The 19968-nt window shown below is 47.8% G+C and overlaps 6 non-coding genes across 6 annotated transcripts; 3 read left to right on the top strand and 3 right to left on the bottom strand.

The window, feature by feature from the left end:
• Window positions 1-269: 269 nt before the first annotated feature.
• TRNAW-CCA (transfer RNA tryptophan (anticodon CCA)) lies at window positions 270-341 on the top strand. Its single transcript has one exon. It is a non-coding gene; the product is annotated as a tRNA-Trp (tRNA).
• A 1005-nt stretch (window positions 342-1346) lies between these two features.
• On the top strand, window positions 1347-1419 carry TRNAR-ACG (transfer RNA arginine (anticodon ACG)). Its single transcript has one exon. It is a non-coding gene; the product is annotated as a tRNA-Arg (tRNA).
• Window positions 1420-3820: 2401 nt separating this feature from the next.
• On the bottom strand, window positions 3821-3893 carry TRNAR-ACG (transfer RNA arginine (anticodon ACG)). The gene has a single exon. It is a non-coding gene; the product is annotated as a tRNA-Arg (tRNA).
• Window positions 3894-7098: 3205 nt separating this feature from the next.
• TRNAR-ACG (transfer RNA arginine (anticodon ACG)) lies at window positions 7099-7171 on the bottom strand. The gene has a single exon. It is a non-coding gene; the product is annotated as a tRNA-Arg (tRNA).
• Window positions 7172-8151: 980 nt separating this feature from the next.
• Window positions 8152-8223, bottom strand: TRNAW-CCA (transfer RNA tryptophan (anticodon CCA)). The gene has a single exon. It is a non-coding gene; the product is annotated as a tRNA-Trp (tRNA).
• Window positions 8224-8910: 687 nt separating this feature from the next.
• On the top strand, window positions 8911-8982 carry TRNAW-CCA (transfer RNA tryptophan (anticodon CCA)). Its single transcript has one exon. It is a non-coding gene; the product is annotated as a tRNA-Trp (tRNA).
• The last annotated feature ends 10986 nt before the right edge of the window (window positions 8983-19968 follow it).

The raw sequence follows: 19968 nt of genomic DNA, 5'->3' as shown, positions 1-19968 counted from the left end.
CTGGTCCCTTCCCTGTGTTCTGCTGCCCTGGGCCATCATCCTCCCTCACAGCATCCCTAAGCCTGGTTCCTGCCCAGAGATCACCCCATCCCACTCTGCGCGTTCACCCTCCAGCCTGGACTTGCCTCTGCAACCAGGCGGTGGGCACCCTTCCCCTCCAGAGCTGCAGCTGAGGGGTGGCCTGGACATCACCGGGGTGGGCCTTATGCAGAGGACATCCCCACTGCCCAGGCCGGGGTCCATGCCAGGGAGCTGCATCCCTCAACCCTGACCTCGTGGCGCAAGGGCAGCGCGTCTGACTCCAGATCAGAAGGTTGTGTGTTCGAATCACACCGGGGTCAGCCTCCGGCCACCATCCACCACCCTCTATATTGCCCCTGTTTTCTGCATGAGGGGCAGGGCTCTGCACTGGCCAGCTCAGCTCTAGGGGGCAGCTCAGGAATGGGCTAAGGGGGAAACATGATGCCCATAGCTTTCCTTTCAGCCAGGCGGCATGGGTCCCGTTCAGAGGTGTTATGGGTCATGACCAGCCTGGAGGCCAGGGCAGGGAGGTGTGTTGTGCTGGGTTGGGTGTCTGACACAGTTTACCTCACCAAGAAGATGAAGGAAGTCAAAGCTTCCTCACGCAACTGCAAGAAGCTCCATAACTGCATGCTCAGTCAGTCACTCCTGGGGGAACTGGGCTTACCCACCCCAGTACTTGCCTGGGAGGGTAACACGGGGCGGGGGGGGCACAGTCACTCCAGGGGACTTCTGCAGGGGGTCAAGGCCAATTAGTCAGTGTCGGACTATGGATAGAGAGACAGACAGGTTTTTGATGAACAACATGAGAAGTTCGTTCAAGAACACTAAGGAGGAGGATCTGGGGAGCTCTAATCTGGTCAGCCTCACCTCAGAGCCCTCATGAAGACTGGGAAAAATAGTCCTGAAAGCCATGCCCAAATGAAGGAAGCGTACGAAAATGACTGGAAACAGTGATCATGGATTCACCAAAACCTAGACCACTCTTGGTGATAGATTTCTTTGAAGACATTACTCCCTCGGTGATCAAGAGGACACCAAGGAACACAATTCACCTTGACTACGATTTGTGCTCTGATGAGGTCTCCCAGACATATCACTGGAGCAGGACACAGAGACAAAGCTCCTCTGCTGAATCACAAGGTGGCTGGCAAAGTGGCTGGACCTGGGAGCTGAGGGGGTTGTGGTCAGCAGTTGCCCATCCAGCTGAGGTTCCTCACTGCTTGATGTTGCACTGGATGTTGTTTGGTGTCTTTGTGATGGGCGCAGAGGATGTTCTACAGACCAAAGGACACGGGCAGGGACACGGGGCTGGTGAGGGGCTGGGGCCAGTGGCGCAATGGACAACGCGCCTGACTACGGATCAGGAGACTGCAGGTTCGACTCCTGCCTGGCTCGATGCTTTTAGGCTGATGGCAGCTCCTCCTGCGCCCTCCACGATGGATTTCCTTCTCCTGCCCATCATCTGTCCTCCCAGGTCTTCTGCAGGGTGAAAGTGCTGGGGTGGCCTCTTGCCCCCCAGGATGGAAATATTTCCTCCAGACCTTATGGTGGACCTGTGCACTCCAAAAGAGGCAGAGGTGGGGCCCACATCACAACCAGGGGCACCACAGCAACTCCCGCAGCATAATGAAGATGCCTCCTGAACTGCTGCCTGGTAGGATGGACAGATACAGCACTCTCGGACTGTCCTGTCGTGTCTTGTGCTCTTGTACCCAGCTACCTTTGAGGCCCAGATTCGTCTTGCTGCTGTTTGTCTGTGCCTTGCAAAGTTCTGCACGCAACATTGATGAGCTCCATGGACAGCATGGACAGGCCACCTACCTGCAGGCCTGTCCCAAGCCTGGCCTCAATGTGATTCAGACACCCAACCTTGTGATTCAAGTGCAGATGTGCTGCCCTTGAAGGTCAGGGTGGAGGGATGCATCACCCAGGCATCTCAGACCACTCACTTCTATGACTTTGCATCCTTCTTTTAGAAATTAGGATTGCTCAGAAGAGTACGTGGTGTATCAGACAGCAAGAGGCAAAAGTGTGTCTACCAGCATGCTTTAAAAAATGTTAACTGGGGGAAAAGCTCAAAGAGGTGTGGGAAAGTATGGAAAATCACAAAGTTAGACTTGCTTCATGTTGTCAGTGTCTTGTTTGTAGTAAGGAGCTCAGTCTTGGACATGGTGCCCCAGCAATGGTCTCAGAAGAGCTGAATGCTGGGCAATAATCCTTACTCTTGAGCTGGTGGCTATGTCCTTGCTAGGACAGCCCAGCACGCAGTTGGCCTTCACGGGTGCAAAGGCACTGCTGACTCTTGTTCAAGTTGTTGTTCTCCAGGACCCCCTACGTCCTTTTCTGCACAGCTGTTTTCTTGACAGTCTCCACAAGTCTGTAGTCTTGCATGGGGTTAGCCCATCCCAGATGCAGGATGTTGTGTTCACCTTTGCTGAACTTCTTTCACCCTGGCTGGGTCACTATGAATGACAGGCGTCTCTGACAGTGTCAGCTGCTCTCCTCCCTACTGGTGTCACCCATGAACTCACACAGGATTCCTTCTATCCCATTACTGAGTACATCAACAAAGAAGTCCAATAGTATCAGAGGAGCACAATTAACCACCATTTGCACTTCCAGCCCCTGACCACAACCCTTCAAGCCTGATGTCCCAGACCATTTTCCACCCTCCCCTTACCCGCAGTTACCAGCGAAGCTTCAGGTAGCTTTCACTCACTGGTGCTCAGGAAGACAGAGAGGAGCTCTGCACAGGGCTCAGGAGGAAAACCAGACACTCAGAGCCCTCAGGAGCAACCTGGCTGCCCAGCAGTCTAGGAAGTCGGCAGGCCAGGCCAAAAAGGACTTGAGGAGAGGTGGCTCTTGAAGCAGGTGCCATGCTCGCAGCTTTGATGCAACGTGTCGCAAAACGATGCTCCTGTGATTCTGATGCCAGAGAAATGGACAAAAAGCCTGGAAGGGGAAATACCTCATGATGATAACAGTCCTTTGACACCTCTACAACAGCCAGGCAGTTTCAGGGTGAGCCAGGAAGGAGTTGAACCTGCAGTCTCTTGATCTGTAGTCATGTGCGTTGTCCACTACACCCCTGGCTCCAGCCTCTGGTCCCACCTCGTGCCCCCACCATGCTTTCTGTACCACCTGGACACATTGGTGGTCAAAGAGAAGTGGGAAGACCTCACCTAGCTCGCTTCTGCTCCATCCATGACAGCCTTGCCCTACACACCTGTGGGAGAGAGGTCAGTATTGGTCCTACTGCTCTGACCACCCAGGAGAAGTGGTGCCTGTGCTGAGTCCCCCCACCAGAATGCTAGGCAGCAAAAGCAGACAGTGGCCTCCAGCCCCTCAGCTGCTCTGGTGTGTTGGAGATGACTGCCCCTTGGAAGGCATGGGTACAATTCCGACATGGGATGCAGCAGCAAAAGAACACAGAAGCAGGAACTTCTCATCAAATAATAGAGTGATTCAGGTTGGAAATTACACGTGGAAGTCTCCAGTTTAAATTTTTGCTCAAGTTATGACATTCAGATCAGTGCTTTGTCTGCTTCAACTCCGAATAACTCCAAAGATGGAGAGCCCACAGCCTCTCTGGGGCCCCTCTCAGTGATTCAGCACCCTCACAGTGAATACTTTTTTTTTGCCAGTATATACAGTCAGAGCCTCCCCTGATGCAAAGGAATTCTTTTTTCTCTGCAGGAAGCCCACCAAGAAGGGAGAAACTCCAGGCAAAGGCAGGTAACCATGGAGAAAGAGGTCCCTTGTCACTACTGTGGCCAGGCTGCGGGCAGGAAAAAGGCGAGCCAGGCAGGAGTCGAACCTACAATCTCCTGATCCGTAGTCAGGCGCGTTGTCCATTGCGCCACTGGCCCTAGCCCTCCTGGGGCTCTGGGGGCTTCCCATCGCTGGATGGTCTTTGTGAGGGGAGCAGGGGAGGGTGCAAGAGGATTTAGTTAAATATAGAAAAAAATAGATTTTACGAGATCCCTGGAAGGTAGGGGATCTAATCCCCTGCTCAGAGCACAAATCTTTGACATTAGGTTATTGTGTTTGCTGAGCTTCGAGTGTCTCCAAGGATGGGAATTCCAAAACCTCTCTGGGACCCTGTTTTAATGTGTGACCTCTAGTGTGTGAAATTTTTTCCCTGTCATCTAATAGAGATTTTTCTTGATGCAATCTGGTTTTATTGAGCTCCATCCTCCCAGCCCACAAGAAAAGCCTGGCTCCCCTTTGTAGGCACATATAGGATAAAAAAAAGGTTGTAATCCTTCCTTGACCTCTTCTTCTTCATATTATAAAAACCTCACTCTCCAGGCCACTCCTTATCAGAGACTCCACTACCTTCTCATCTGGATGACCTTCTCTGGGACTTAATGCAGTCCGTAAATGTCTTTCTTGTTCTAGAGATCCCCAAACTGCACACAGGTTCCACATGTGGTCCCACAAGTGTCAAACAGGACAATAATCATTCCCCCAATCTAATGGTTAGAATTGCTGCTGACACAGGAAAACCAAAGCTCAGCTGCAGTTGAAATTGACAGGGATGTGAAAGGTCTACTAAATGGCTTTTAGAACCACATTGGCAGCAAAAGAAAAATAAAAGAAAGTGAGATTATTGCCTTCTCCTGAGTGAGAGAGGGCAATAGCAATGGACATGGAGCAGGCTGAGGTACTCAATGCCTTCTCTGTCTCTGTCTTTATTGATGAAGTCTGCTCTCAGCTTTTTGTCCCTTTTCCCTCCAACAGAGCCTATGGCAGTGGATTATTCATGGCAGAGGATGGTCAAGTCAGGAATCATTTGAGCAAAGCGGACACATGAAGTAGTTGTAAACTGCCAGCATAGATTTACTAAGATCCTACCTGACCTACCCAACAGCCTGATTTGCTGGAACCTGGGAAAGAAACAGTTGTTTATCTTGACTTAAGTGAAGTTTTAAATAGGGTCTCCCAGAGTCCTCTCGTAGCCAGATTGCAAATATATTGACTGAAGGAGAGGCTAAGAAGGTGATTGAAAACCTGGCTGGACCACCAGACACAAAGTGTTGGGATCACCAGTTGGAAATGTATCAAATTTATTGTTAGTAATGGATTTTACAGGTGTTGATACTGATACCAACACTCTTAAACGTCTTCATTAACAACCTGCATGATGGGGTGGGGTACACACTCAGCAAGTTGCTGGATGACATCAGTTTGGGAGCACAGGCTGATATGCTGGAGGGCAGGATTGTTCTTCAGAGAGGCAGGAGAAGCGGGCTGATAGGAACCTCATGAACATTATGAACATCATGCAAGGTCCTGCACCTGGGTCATGGCAACCCCAGTATTGATACAGGCTGGGGGATGAAGGCATTGAGAGCACCCTGGTGGAGAAGGACCTGGAGGTACTGGTGGATGAAAAGCTGGGCGTGACCCAGCGATGTGTGCTCGCAGGCCAGAAAACCAACTGTATCCTGGCGTGCATCCAGAGCAGCGCGGCCGGCAGGTCAAGGGAGGGGATTATCCCCCTCTACTCTGCTCTGGTGAGACCTCACCTGCAGTGCTGTGTCCAGCTCTGGGACCCTCAGTACAGGAAAGATATGGACCTTCTTGAACAGGTCCAGAGGAGTGTCACAAAACTGATCAGGGGGCTGGAGCACCTCACCTGTGAGGACAGGCTGAGAGAGTTGGGGGTGTTCGGCCTGGAGAAGAGAAGGCTCTGGGGAGACCTTAAAGCAGCTTGACAGTGCTGAAAGGGGGCCTATAAGAAAGATGAGGATGGACTTTTTAGTAGGGCCTGTAGTGATAAGACAAGGGGTAATGGTTTTAAACAAAAAGAGAGTAGATTCAAACTAGATATAAGGAAGGTATTTTTTTTACAATGAGAGTGGGGAAACATTGGTGCAGGTTGCCCAGAGAGGTGGTAGAAGGCCTATTGCTGGAAACATTCAAGGTTAGGTTGAATGGGGCTCTGAGCAACCTGATCTAGTCGAAGATGTCCCTGCTCATTGCAGGGGGGTTGGACTAGATGAACTTTAAAGGTCCCTTCCAACCCAAACCATTCCATGATTCTACAATTAGAAGGGACAAAAACAAAGTTCTGCCACGTGGGGAGGAAGCACCCCAGCAGCACCCTGCAGAAATGGGGAACCCTTACCCTGGTGCTATTCAACCACACAACCTCCTGATCTGGAGTCAGACATGCTGCCCTTTTGCTACAAGGTTGACATGGAGCCCCCAGGCATGGACCCACCTGGGTAGTAGGATGTGCTCCCCATGGGAACTACCTCTGAGCTGGACACCACAGCCCCCACGAGACCCAGACCTGATCCCAACCGTTATAATCTGGGCACTGCAGCTGAGTCTCCTGTGGGGCAGGTGAGATGTCTCCCTGCCTCTAGTTGCTGTCCCTGGCACCCACTGAGGCCCTTTTGTACCAACTGAAAAGTTACCTGCTAAGCCCTTGTTGCCATGCCTTAGTTGTAGCCCCTTCCCTTCTTCAGTCCCTCCCTTTATCCCTCTCTCCTTCCCACCTTCATCAACGAAAAAAAATTGGTAAAATACTTCTCCCTCATATTTGGCAAGAACTTTCCATTTCCATTTATACCTAATGTCTCATCCTTTCATAATGAAATCCTATGAAGGGCCTGGCTTGATGACCTCCTCATAGGTACTGGAAGGTTGCTATCAGGTCCTCATTGAAACCTCCTCTTCCCCAGGGCAAAAAAACTTAGGTCCCATGGCTTCTCCTCATACCTTGAGTGCTCCAACACCAGGCCATTCTGATGGCCCTCCACTGGACTTGTTCCATTAGATCAGTGTCCTTATACTGGGGACCCCAAAGCTGTATGCAATATTACCAGTGCAGATCATGAGTAAGCAGTGGGAGTAAAGGGATGTCAGTAGTGAGTAGAGAACAGTGATGAGACTTGGTGCCTAGCTCCACCGTAAGGTCTGGAGGAAACCTTTCCATCCTGGAGTGCAAGAGGACACCCCAGCACTTTCACCCTGCAGAAGACTTGGGAGGACAGACGATGGGCAAGAGAAGGAAATCCATCGTGGAGGGTGCAGGAGGAGCTGCCGTCAGCCTAAAAGCATCGAGCCAGGCAGGAGTCGAACCTGCAGTCTCCTGATCCGTAGTCAGGCGCGTTGTCCATTGCGCCACTGGCCCCAGCCCCTCACCAGCCCCGTGTCCCTGCCCGTGTCCTTTGGTCTGTAGAACATCCTCTGCGCCCATCACAAAGACACCAAACAACATCCAGTGCAACATCAAGCAGTGAGGAACCTTAGCTGGATGGCCAACTGCTGACCACAACCCCCTCAGCTCCCAGGTCCAGCCACTTTGCCAGCCACCTTGTGATTCAGCTGAGGTGCTCTGTCTCTGTATCCTGCTCCAGTGATATGTCTGGGAGACCTCATCAGAGCACAAATCATAGTCAAGGTTGTTGTTCCTTGGTGTCCTCTTGATCACCGAGGGAGTAATGTCTTCAAAGAAATCTATCACCAAGAGTGATCTAGGTTTTGATGAATCTATGATCACTGTTTCCAGTCATTTTCATACGCTTCCTTCATTTGGGCATGGCTTTCAGGACTATTTTTCCCAGTCTTCATGAGGGCTCTGAGGTGAGGCTGACCAGATTAGAGCTCCCCAGATCCTCCTCCCTAGTGTTCTTGAAAGAACTTCTCATGTTGTTCATCAAAAACCTGTCTGTCTCTCTGTCCATAGTCCGACACTGACTAATTGGCCTTGATCCCCTGCAGAAGTCCCCTGGAGTGACTGTGCCCCCCCCCCCCCCCGCCCCGTGTTACCCTCCCAGGCAAGTACAAGTTCCCCCAGGAGTGACTGACTGAGCATGCAGTTATGGAGCTTCTTGCAGTTGCGTGAGGAAGCTTTGACTTCCTTCATCTTCTTGGTGAGGTAAACTGTGTCAGACACCCAACCCAGCACAACACACCTCCCTGCCCTGGTCAGGACCAGACCTCCAGGCTGGTCATATCCCGGAACCTCTGAACGGGACCCATGCCCCCTGGCTGAAAGGAAAGCTGTGGGCATCATGTTTCCCCCTTAGCCCATTCCTGAGCTGTCAGTGCCTTGCAGAGCAGCCCCTCACACAGGGGCAATATAGAGGGTGGTGGATGGTGGCCGGAGGCTGACCCCGGTGTGATTCGAACACACAACCTTCTGATCTGGAGTCAGACGCGCTGCCCTTGCGCCACGAGGTCGGGGTTGAGGGATGCAGCTCCCTGGCATGGACCCCGGCCTGGGCAGTGGGGATGTCCTTTGCATGGGGACCACCCCAGCGATATCCAGGCCAACCCAAGAGAAGGGATATGAGAGGTGGAGAAAACAGGGAAACCCCGTGAGGAGAGGCTGTTACAGTTGTACCCACAGGGTGGTGACCCGCCTAGAGGGTCATGCCCAGGGAGGGATTGGGCAGAGGTGCAGGGTGAACAGCACGGGTCCAGGATATATGCAGTGTCAGCTGAACTCAAAACACACTCCATCCTCCTATTGTGGGGGGAAGGTGACCCCATCCAGGCTGTGCAAAAGGCGTGAGGGTCCCCCCTGCCGCAGGGCTTGATGTGCAAGCTCTGCATCTGCCAGCTGAATGGGTCCTGTCTTCCCAGGAGGGTGGTGGGTTGCCATCCCTCCTGCCCCTCTGGAATCACCATTTTCAGGAGCCTGTTTCTTCTGGGAGAGGCCCTGCTGGACTGCTCTGGGCCATGGTCATGTTTTGACCTTCCTCCTCTGGAGTACCTCATTTAGACCTCTCCTTGCAGACCTAGCAAGGCAACTGGCAAAGATGGTCCCACTTCTTTTTCAGATGAATTGAAAGTCCCCTTCCCTCAAAGAACAACACATGGCCATAAAGTCCAGGATGACAGTTGAGCAGAATATGTCCCAGCTCTGACCTTGTGGCGCAATGGTAGCGCATCTGACTCCAGATCAGAAGGCTGTGTGTTCAAATCACACCGGGGTCAGGATGTACCTCTACTAGGAGGTAGCACTGTGAGGTGGCACTCTTATGGGTAATTGCTTTTGCCCTCCCACTCTGTGCCCCACAGCCCTGGTGAAGGGCAGTAAATGAGCCTTGGCATTTGCTTGGCATGGCAACCCTTGCTGGACCAGGGTTGGGAAGTATCTGGACAGCTTCAGCCTTCCCCTAAGACTGACTAAGAAGACAGGGTTAGTGGGCATCCCAGCTGTGGCTCCATGTCTGGGTACCACTTCTCCTGCTCCCAGTCCCCCTCCAGAAGGGCAAGGACATCTGAATCCAGATGAGAACTTCTACGAAAAGCCCAGCCTGCAGTCTCCTGATCCATAGTAGGGCACATTATCCATTGCAGCACTAGCCCTTGATAGCCTGGCACTCTGTGGCAACATATTCTCTTGTTGCTATTTGTGTTTTTTGCCTCCCATCTTATCACTGTGCATTCTGATAAGAGTCTACGTCCATCTAGTCTATACTCTGCTCTTAGGTGGTTGAAGGTTAGGATAAGATCCCTTTGCATATTCTTCCCTAGGTTGAATAAACCCAATTCTTTCCACCTCTCCTCGCATCTCAATTACCCAGGTCCTCCACGACCTTGGTGGCTTTCAGTTGACTTGCCTCATTATGTCACTGTCTTTCTTTTGATTCTGTTGAAACATCTGTCTGTGAGGAACTGAAATCCCACTGTCCAGACAAATCATCAGGATCTTTTACACTCTACTTACTCTCTTCCTTGTCCCCCATACATTTCTTAGTAAGATAGGCAGAGGGGATGGAGGTCAGGAAAAAAAAGGAGACTCAAAGATATAGGAATGACCTTATATGAGTTACAGTTCATTAAAAGTAGTTGAACTCTTTTAAGGGCTCTTTAAAGATGAGTTTTAAAAGACATAAGCAGGGGGCATAATGAAAAGAGACAATGGAGCAAGGCGAGAAAGGCAAGAAGAATAGGGGGAAAAAAAGTAATTTCTCCAGCTGTACCCATACTAGGGATCCACCTTCCCACAGGAGGTCCAGGCTGATATGTCTGTGCCAGAGCCAGGCATTTAGCAGGAAGAAAAGTTAAACAGTTCTGCATCCTGCACATAGAGGAAGACATTGATCCAGAAGTCCGTGAGAACAACACGAGCACGGGACTCACCTAACCAGGCAGCCTTGAGCTCACACCTCCAATGAACTCAGGCATGTTCCTGATGTTTGGACAACAGTTGAATGGTGATACCCGAACATCGTACAGAAATAACATCTTCAGAAGCTCATGCAGCCACCCAAATGTTATTTAGCCAGTGAGGATGATCAGCTAGGGGTATCCTGTAGATGGGTTGTCTCAAAAAGGTAATTTCGTTGAATTCACGGGTGGCGGGATTGCACATGGGCTTTGGCAATGCTGCTGGCCTGAAAGTGCAAGGGCTTTAATCTACCTGTCTGTGCTGTCCAACAACCCAGCCCTGGAAGACCCCCTTTCTGCCCATAGCTTACCTGGCACTATCCACAAGTGCCTTGAGGGATGGAGACGGAGGGAAAAATATACAATCCCTGGGCTCAGGCCCTCTCACATCTGGGCACCAGCCCTGGAGAGCCCTGGGGATGCCCTAAGCCTGACATTGCCTGGGAATCACAGCCACAGACAGCAGGCAGAAGAACCTGATGAACCAAGGAGAGCAAGGTCCTCAGGGTGCTTCCACTGTTCCTAACCCTGCACCAAAAGAATAACTGTAGGTCCTTCCGTGGCTCCCAGTCTCACTTATCTGATGAACAGACCTAAGGGCTCCTGTCCCACGTCCCAAAACCCCTGCTATGTCACCGATCGGTTGAGAATTTAAGCGGTGGCTGTCCTCCAGATGTCGCCACCTCACTGCTGTTTAATGTCCTTGGCTCTTCCAAAAACAAATGGGCAAGGGGAGCACCCAAAGGCACGGGAGACGTCTTCTGACCATGGACCAAACGCATATAGCTGTGACATGGGGAAAATATTGCAGCCGGAATCTGTACATGCCAAACACTGTACGTGCTGAGCGCCTTCAGCTGCGATCACTGCTGAACGAGGGGCAACATTGGTACCAGCACTCTGTCTCTGTAATGTGATTTTCTGTCCCTTTAACGTCTCTGAATGGAAAGAAACTCAGGTATTTCCTTTTGCAGATCATCCACAGCTGAAAAAAAGCCCCAGTACAGTACAGGTTGCTGGATGCATTTGATGGGAGTGTTAGCACACTCGTGAAAGAATGGTATCTGGTAAGAAGTATTATTCTGGTATACTTCTGGTTAGAAGTATTATTTTCACTGCAACCAATGGGAACCATCTTTACATTTCATAACAAATACTGAGATTTACAATTATTCTCACTCTTCAACAGACTAAACTTCTAAGTCTTTTTAAAGTCTTTTTTTTTTTTTTTTTTTTTTAAAGCAGGAATGACTTGAATCACCATCCAGGCAAGAGACGGTTGGTGATGAGGTTTAGTCAAGGGGACAGTTTACCAGGCAGTAAAACTTGCTGTCTCCTATGCAAGAAAAGTTGTCATAGGTTACTTAATGAACAAATTATTTAATGATCTTGAGGGCCTTTAGATTTTTCTGGTGAAAACAATCCACCTTGCAAAGAAATTTTTGAGGCCATATCAGATAGGGAAATGTGAGGGAAAAAGGCTTAAAAATATTCCATAAAATCTTAAGTCCTTGTAAAAAATGTTGTTTCAGGTAGACCTTTATTGTCGAACAAAAATCTAGTTCTCAGAAAATTGTGATCAGTCCTATTGAGGTCCATTAAACACACATTAAACAAAAAAAAATACAAGACAGTTTACAACTGTCCTGAGTTGGGACCCCTGCTCACAGCACTAGATGGGGTCCAGCTCTGGATTTTCTGTTTCTGGTGAAAATAATTACAGATGCTTTAAACATATTATCAGGCAGTGAGAATTTTTTCTGGCCGTGTCAGCATCTATGCCACCCCTGTGTCACCAGGATATGCTCGCTTCTAGCATGATCCTGAAGTTTCATTTTCATTTCCCTCCACCCTGTGGACTCAAGGCTCAGGGTCTAAGTTGAGGACAAGGTCACATCTCCCTGTTAGTGATCAAGGCAAGGTCACTTGCCTTCTATTTTTTAAGAATAAAGATCCTCCTGTTTGTGGAGGAGGCCAACTCCTAGGCACTGGTGCCAATAACAAGGTCTTTAGCCTCTTTTCCCCTCAGTATCTGAATCACCAATGAAGCAACTGCCAGAGAAGTGATGGAAAGATTTAAATCCCAAGCTTTGGGTCTCTTATTTTCTCTAGTCAGGCCTGTCCCTGGAGGGTCTCATCCCTATCCCTATTTACACCTAAGGCTCACCTCTGCCTTAGTGCAGAGCAGGATGGAGGTGCCAGGACTGTGACTGCTGGTCACCTGTGGGTTGTCCCAGTCTCCAATGTGTGGACGAATTTTTGTAAACATCTTCAGCAATGACATGGAAAAAGAAGAAAAAGTGAAATCTCCAGGTTTACCATTTTCATTTCAGATATTTAAAAGCTGTGCCAGTTGCAAGGAACTTCATAAAACAGAGTGAGTGGGAAATTAGATGATAAAAGTGCTTCAGTTCACCACACCTAGGGGAAAATAACCCAGACTGTCACACTGTGCTTGCAGTTACAATCTAGGAAATATATCTTGACAGCAAACTTGTCAGCCTTGCTGCCATGGGAGGCTGTGAAGGCAGATAGTACCAGCAAGGTCAGAAAGGTCTACACATAGATGGTCCAGTAGGGCATTGCTCTGCTCTTACGTTACAACGTAAGGTCAAGATTGCCCCAACAGGGAGTTGTTGGGGATTATTTGTTTCCCAATGTATATTTTAGTGATGGCATGTGGCTGATATTTATCCTTCTCTGCAATCAGCAGACAGAAGGGCTTTGAGAGAGTACACCAATATCTTTAAAATCAGGCCATAAACATGCTGTGGTATAAAATGGATTAACAGCCAAGAATCCACAAGAGAGAAGTATTTCTTTGGAATTATTTCAAGGCAAAACAACAATAAAAATGGCTCAAAGCAATTTTTCTGTATCTACTTCTGTTGCAACCCCCAAACCTGAAAATTTTCAAATTTCTTTGTGACACCAGGTTCAAGAAAATCCTTCACAATTATTTTTTTCAACTGTCTTTGCTATTTTTCACTTGTTTTGCCAGGTGTAGACCCAGGATATATTCCTCAGCAAATGTCAGGATGTCTTCTTAGGAACTGGACGAATGTCAGAACAATGTTCAAGAAGTCCTAGACAAAGCACAAGGAGCACCCTTGTGAGCAGGCACCAATGCTGATAGTGAGATGCAATCAAGAGTAATTTTTTTAAATGGATGAATCTCTAAATGAGGGGTGTACAGATCAGAGCTCATGAGTTTGTAGGCAACTGTTCTTCTAATAGTAGTCCCTGCTTTATCACAGTTCATTGGGTTTTCAAAGCCCCAGAAGTGTGCTAGACACATCTTATGCCTTATGTTTGTGGTGAAGAAACCATGACGGGAATTTCTCCTGAGAAAGAAAGTGGTAAAGTGGAGCTGGAGTATATGGCCTTGCTCAGTACATCATTCCCCTTCTCCCAAGGTTGATAAAGCAATAATACCAAAGCGTCCTTTTCCTTACAGCATCTCGGATGTATTGCCATCCCGTAGGACAACAGGGCATCATCACCATTCGTGCATCAATTCTTACAAAACCCCTGGGAAGGAGGGGAGAGTAAACATTCTCCTAGTTTTACCAACATGAGGATGGAAAGACTTTCTTGGAAAAGGTTGTTGAAGTGAGGAATCAAACTTGTGTCTTTGGAAGCTCCACAGGTGGCTTACTATGCCATCCCTGAAAACCTCTGCCCCAACCAATCTTCTGTGAGATCTTAGACAAATTATCTCATATGAAAGTTAGGAAAGGTTGTGCAGTCATTCCACGTCTAATCCAGGGTCCTGTCTCTTGCAGTGGTCCAGATGTCCAGAGAAAAGATTAAGAAAATGATAGGCAGAGCCTCATATTTTCTTTGAGACACTCTCTGAGGGTCCCACGGACACTTACATCCAGAAATAGGATGGGTTTGTGTGTTTACCACCTTTCCAGGGTGTTTTCCCAGGAATTTGACTTATCATTTTCAAATATACAAACTGCCAGAAAGAGGATTATGAGCAACATTTCTCACTGATCAGGAGAGAAAAGGACACACAGATGATGGTGCCAGAGTATTTCAGATGCCACTTCTATCTCTGTAACCAAATAATTTAAATTTGCTGTAAGCATCAATTAGTTTCACAATTACCCAGCAAGGCAAGTTCACCTGCCACTGGATCACGTGCAAAACTCCACATATTCCTGGCTGCTCTCCCTTCCTCTGCTTGCTCCTCTCTGTGCCTCTGTGCCTCTATTTCCCTTTCCTATTGGTGACTTCCCACTGGGGAAGGGCTTGTCCAGGCACCAGATGGGGTACAACAGACACTACCAAATTCCAGGGCAAAGGAAATCATGGTTAAGAAGGCATGGAGAGCTGTCTATAAAAATCTCGCTCTTCCAGCCTACAGTATATTTATTTACATCAGGAAAAAAGGCAAAATCCATTTTTATCCATTTCCCCAGCAGGATGAGGTCCCTATTTAACACAGGTGAAAAGCCATGCAGATGCAGCGTATCTGGGTGACATCAATTCCTCCATCTGAAAGAGCTGGGAGACCTGGCAGACCTTCTCACCTTGTTATTATCAGCACACGTCATGGGTGCCTGATCTCATTGCCATGTTGTTTTCTCAGCACTCCATTTTCACGAGGTTTGTACCAGTGGAAGATGAACAACTGCTTCTTAGTTTTTTGTGCATGGAAAATCAACCAGATTTTCTTTCCTTTGTATGAACTTTTCCCTGGGATTTTGTCACTTATGTGTGAATAGGAGCTGTCTACCAAATGGGATTTCGTCCCACAGCTCACTAGCTTGCTTATTTCCTTCCTTCCTTTACACTTCTGAGATCTTAAATCATATTCCTGTTCTTGCAGCTAAATCACTACACAAGACCTATGTCCATTATACTGGTGAAATGGCTGATCGAAAAAGGAACTGTTGTAATCAAAAGGGGCAATTAGTTTGTAGAGGAAAAGCCAGAGGTTTCACTTCCCTTGTGGTGTGATTGCAACAGCTCTGGTCCAAATAGTATACCAGCATAAGTTTTTTGAGGCAGGAGGGGAGAGTGGAGGGGAAGAAGAGAGGGAAAGGCTCTATCTACCCTCCCCCATGAGAATATCCATAGCAAAATTCCCTGGTGCACCATCATGTCCATTTTGGCAACTAAACCAGTGTAGGGGCAGAGGTGCAGGACCATAGCTCTATCATATCAGCTAACTGGGGCACACTTTGAGCCCAGGCTGATCAGCACCAATCCAAAAAAACCCTGGGCCCAGCTGGGGGTTGGCATGGGCTAGGCACCATTCCCAATAGGCAGTTGTAATTCAGCCCCCTTGTTCTGGAGGGTGAAAGAGTTTAACAGTATAGATGTGGCCAGCCACCCTATTTGCCTTAGGAATGGTCCCCATCATGTTTAGCTGCAAGGCTGACACAACTCTTCTTCCCTTCCTTCCTCTGGCAACCTCCTTCCACCCACTGTTGGATTTGCTCCACTGTCACCCATCACCAGACTCCACCAACACACAGGAAGGTACACCAAAATAACTCCTGGCATATCAGAATTTCCCTGTTCATCATATATCCTGCCCCAACCAGATGGAAAGAGTTAGAGAAAAACAGATTTTAAGGCTAATTATCTACCTATTCACAATCAGCTTCAGATGATATGACTAGGCAGCCCAGAGGACTCTGCCTTGCAGGTCCTACCTAAAGAGTGTTGATCCAGATGTTGGACTTGCCTGTGAAGAGGTGACACATTTTTGCATTGATAAGGAGTTAGGCTTTTTGCAGTCTTTTTAGAATTCCTTACCAAGGCCAAACCTTTACATACTGTCTTTGCGTTAGACCCACAAAACCATACACACTGCTCCTCCCAAGGGCTGGAGATGAGGGTGACGGGTGGGTGAAACTGTGCTTTACACCCCCAGCAAAGACGTGGGCGTGAAAAGCGTATGGCAAATTCTGGAGAAACACAGCTCTTAATGCTGCCAGCAAGTCTTGGCCTTTCAAAGGCCATTTGTCTGGCTCATTACTCACGAGGAATCCACGGAGTGGGGTTTGAGGTGCTGCCATTAAAGGCACGGTTTCCCAGCAAAGTCATGCGCGGGGGAGCAGGAGCTATTAGCCGTGGGTGGCTCTGTGGAGACCTTTGTGCAGAAGGCTGGAAGTGACCCTCTTAGCTGCTGTGGGGCTGGGTCCCTGCAAACGGCCTTGAGCGTTTTGTCAACTTCAGCAGATGAAAATCAGATTGGCTTATGCCCTCTTGGTGTGCCTGTGAACAAGGGAGTTCAAAAATTAACAACCCAGTGGCTTCCCTTTCCTTTTGAGGGACTCTTTCAGGCTGGCTTCTGCGGGTGCTGCAGTACCAGTCCTGCTCCCAGCTAAGACAGGCCTCATCCCCCAGCATGGGGACCAGAGTAGTGGGGAAACATCATCCACGGATGGGGAGATGAGATACAGAGAGGAGGAAAACATATTTGCATGGTGTACTCCCAGGCATTCACCTGATAGATGCTTATCTATCCTTATCCTCAAGGAGATAATAAGGGATAGAGACAGCAGACATCAAGGAGATGGTTAGGGTCCTGTCTCTGACCTCTGAGAAATGGCATAGTCATATATTGAGGTGGTTTTGACCCACAAAGGGTTCAGCTGCAGCAAGAAAATGAACTGAAACTTGTCTTAAGCTAGAAATTGGGAAGCAAACATTTTGGTGATGAAGGCACAAGGAAAGAGCTCTTGGTCCCCAGCCAGGCACTGCCCTTTCTCCTCCCATCCCCAGCAGGCTCAGCCCACCAGGTGGTAGAAAGCAAATACTACATACACCCCCAGCCCCTGCGTGTGTTACACAATGCACTGATAATTTCATTGGAAATTGATTATGTACGTGATTACGTCATGGTTTACCTAACCGGGTTTTGTCTGTGATATTGACCTCAGAAGACATGAGCTCGTTTTCAGAAGGCTAGAAATGAAGTAGCTAAGTAAATTGAAGTATTTATTATAAGGGAGTCCTCCAAGTGTCTTGTTTTCTTTGTTCATTAAAGGATTATATTTCAAGTCATCTTTTATAACTCCATGGACATATTTTATTTGTTAGATTAGTGATTCTTATTATCCCTCGCTATGTCTCATCTGTCCAAGCAGAGATCTGCAATGGTTGACTTCCAAAGGGGGGATTTAGATGTCACTCACAAGCACCTAATTACTGTGATCTCCTTTGGTGACAGCGGCACCCACGCAGAGACAGGCACAGTGAGGAAACCCTGTGCAACTCCAAACTTTAATCAGGACACTGATTGGCATAGGACAAATCATTTATTGTGCAGGAAAGATTGCTAGCAGCAAGACAAAGAGGCAGTCAAGACAGCTGGGCTATGGGTAGGGGATAGCAGGGAGGTTGCTGGAGCACCCTGTTAAAAGCTCATTTGCTATTGGTGCAAAACCAGACAAATATTAATACCTATAATATGATTAGTTGCAAACACAGACTGGAAAGCTATACTTCTGTACCAGTAACATTGCCTTTCACTAGGTCCTGAGATCCTATGGCATGGGGTGACCATACCCACATTGTGAAACTGTCTTAGCCTCCAAAACAAGGTTACCGCATCAGAATGCCTACTGGAACAGTTCCTAGCCAGGACTAATCATTGAAACAGCCCAGGAATTTTTGGCAGAGAGCTAGCAGAGGCCAAAACTGTCAGGGCTGTTCTAAAAATTTAATATTATGGATAATCAAGTTTCAGTGATCATGTCCTGGCACCTCTTAATCCGTTTGTACAGACACAGAGAGGTCAGCTGAATCACTGTTCAGACTCTACTAACTGTATGAGCTAACACTCAACAGGTTATAATGAGATTTTGGATGTAGCAGACACAACGGACTTGTCCATTACACATGAAAACAAGCATGCATATGCAGGTGAAGGTCAATGCTGTGTTGACCTGTGATTTATATACAACTCCAAATCTTTCTGCAGCATTAGCATCTTCCTACCTAACATGAGCTACAGGAGCTCCAGTGATTTTAGTTTTGATGATTGCAGTACCAGAGTCAACAGAAATCCACCCAGCACACCACAGGGGTAGCCATTTTGGTGCTGCACAGAGAGAAGCCTATAGAGACCGCTCACTGTCTAATGAAAACACTTCTGGTATTTTAGTTAGTAGCCAGATCCACAGAAATTCTTAAAAAAATTAAAGCTTCTGTGCTATTTCGTGTGACACGATCCACAGAGAAGCCTCAGCCCCTTCCAGGAAAAACATCACTCCAGCAGCATTAGCGCTGTGTGACAGATCAGGAGACTCATCATGCAGGACCAGAGCAGTACTAGTCTTTTCTCTCTTACAGGAGATCCTGCCTCCCAGCCTTCCTCTCAAACACTAACTATTGTTCCTTCTCACCCTCATCTCTGCAGAGGAATCTTCCTTTTGCACAGGCTTTAGAGGCACGGTGGCCATTACATTCTCTATGTCAATTTTCAGCATTGTCATGTAAGGCTCTGTTTAATGTTGACTCACTGTACTGATTGCAACACGAGGGCACATGCAATGGAGATCAAAGCAGCCAAGGGTAGGTAATAATTGACTAGGTTCCCAGATCTCAACATTGCAGCATCCCTGAGCCTTACGTGCACAGAGAACTCTCCAGCCTCTTCTCATGCCTTTTCAGTGATACCAAGAAGTCTCTCACACATCAGGATTCGTTAACTGCTCTGCTGTACTTTCCTTCCTCTAGGAAGTTTAAGAAGTTTCTCTAATAGAGGACTGTTCTAACTGTGGCAAGCGCAGTGAGGGCTGATGGAAGAACAGAGGTGAAATGTGCCTGGTGGTCTGCTTTGAGCCTTGTGCACCCATTTAGCCCACGAGAAATGGCATAAAACACTCTGCTGACAAGTCAAATGTGGGAATATTTTGCAAAAGAGCAAAGTGTGTCCATTAGATGATTTCCACTAACATAGCTCCACGAATGAAGCAACATCAGCCCTCATGTTCCCGCTCTCATTGTGCCCTTAGCATGATGATGCCAAAGGATATCCCATGGGATGGCAAGTTAATAAATGGACATGGCAGCGGTGGAGGCTACACGTGCATTTGCAGACTGATTGCTCTGAGCTGCTCCTTCCCTGAACTATGTGTGATATGCCTTTGTGTCAAGAGATGTAAGGTGCAATGGTGAAGCAGGCTGGATGCCAGCTCCACCTGTAGCTATCCAGGCAGAGAGCATCAGACAAAGGGCACGATTGAAGAACACATTATTTTCATAACTAATTAACTTATTGGTGACTAATGGAAGGCGAAGCAATGAAAACATAAATCACTCTGCATGTATTGTGAGGATTTGTGCCGTAATTAGGAAAGCCAGGAGAATACTGAACTATGTGCTAACATGAACTTGGTTTTAATGGGACTTAAGCATATGTTTTCCTAAATAACCATGTGGCTATGTGGTTTTTAAAGGCATACTTATAGTTAAAATGGCAAAATCAAGTCCTACCAGTGTCCAAATACATACATCCTATTATAGATAACCATTCTCAAAAATATAATCGTTCTCAGTCTCTAAAAAAAACCATTTTATTAGCCATTAGCTGTAAGTTGTACTTAAGAGAACATCTTGGAGCAAATGGTGAAGCACAAAGCAATCAATGCCATATATGGTGCTTGTTACGAACTACTATGGGAGATAGTTTGTCAACCAAGAAAGGAAGAGAAGAAAAACACCTGCCTTGCAGAAGACTGAGACGTCTACTCAGTCACTGAATGCTTCTCTCTCAGGAAGAGGTGACGTTTGCAAGGGCTGGCCCCACACAACATTTCAGATTTTGCTTACAATAAC

Source organism: Leptosomus discolor, chromosome 2, assembly GCF_034619465.1.
Source record: "Leptosomus discolor isolate bLepDis1 chromosome 2, bLepDis1.hap2, whole genome shotgun sequence".
In the NCBI taxonomy this organism is placed as follows: domain Eukaryota; kingdom Metazoa; phylum Chordata; class Aves; order Leptosomiformes; family Leptosomidae; genus Leptosomus; species Leptosomus discolor.
The sequence above is the reverse complement of the archived record's forward strand: the minus strand, read 5'-3'. Positions and strand labels throughout refer to the sequence as shown.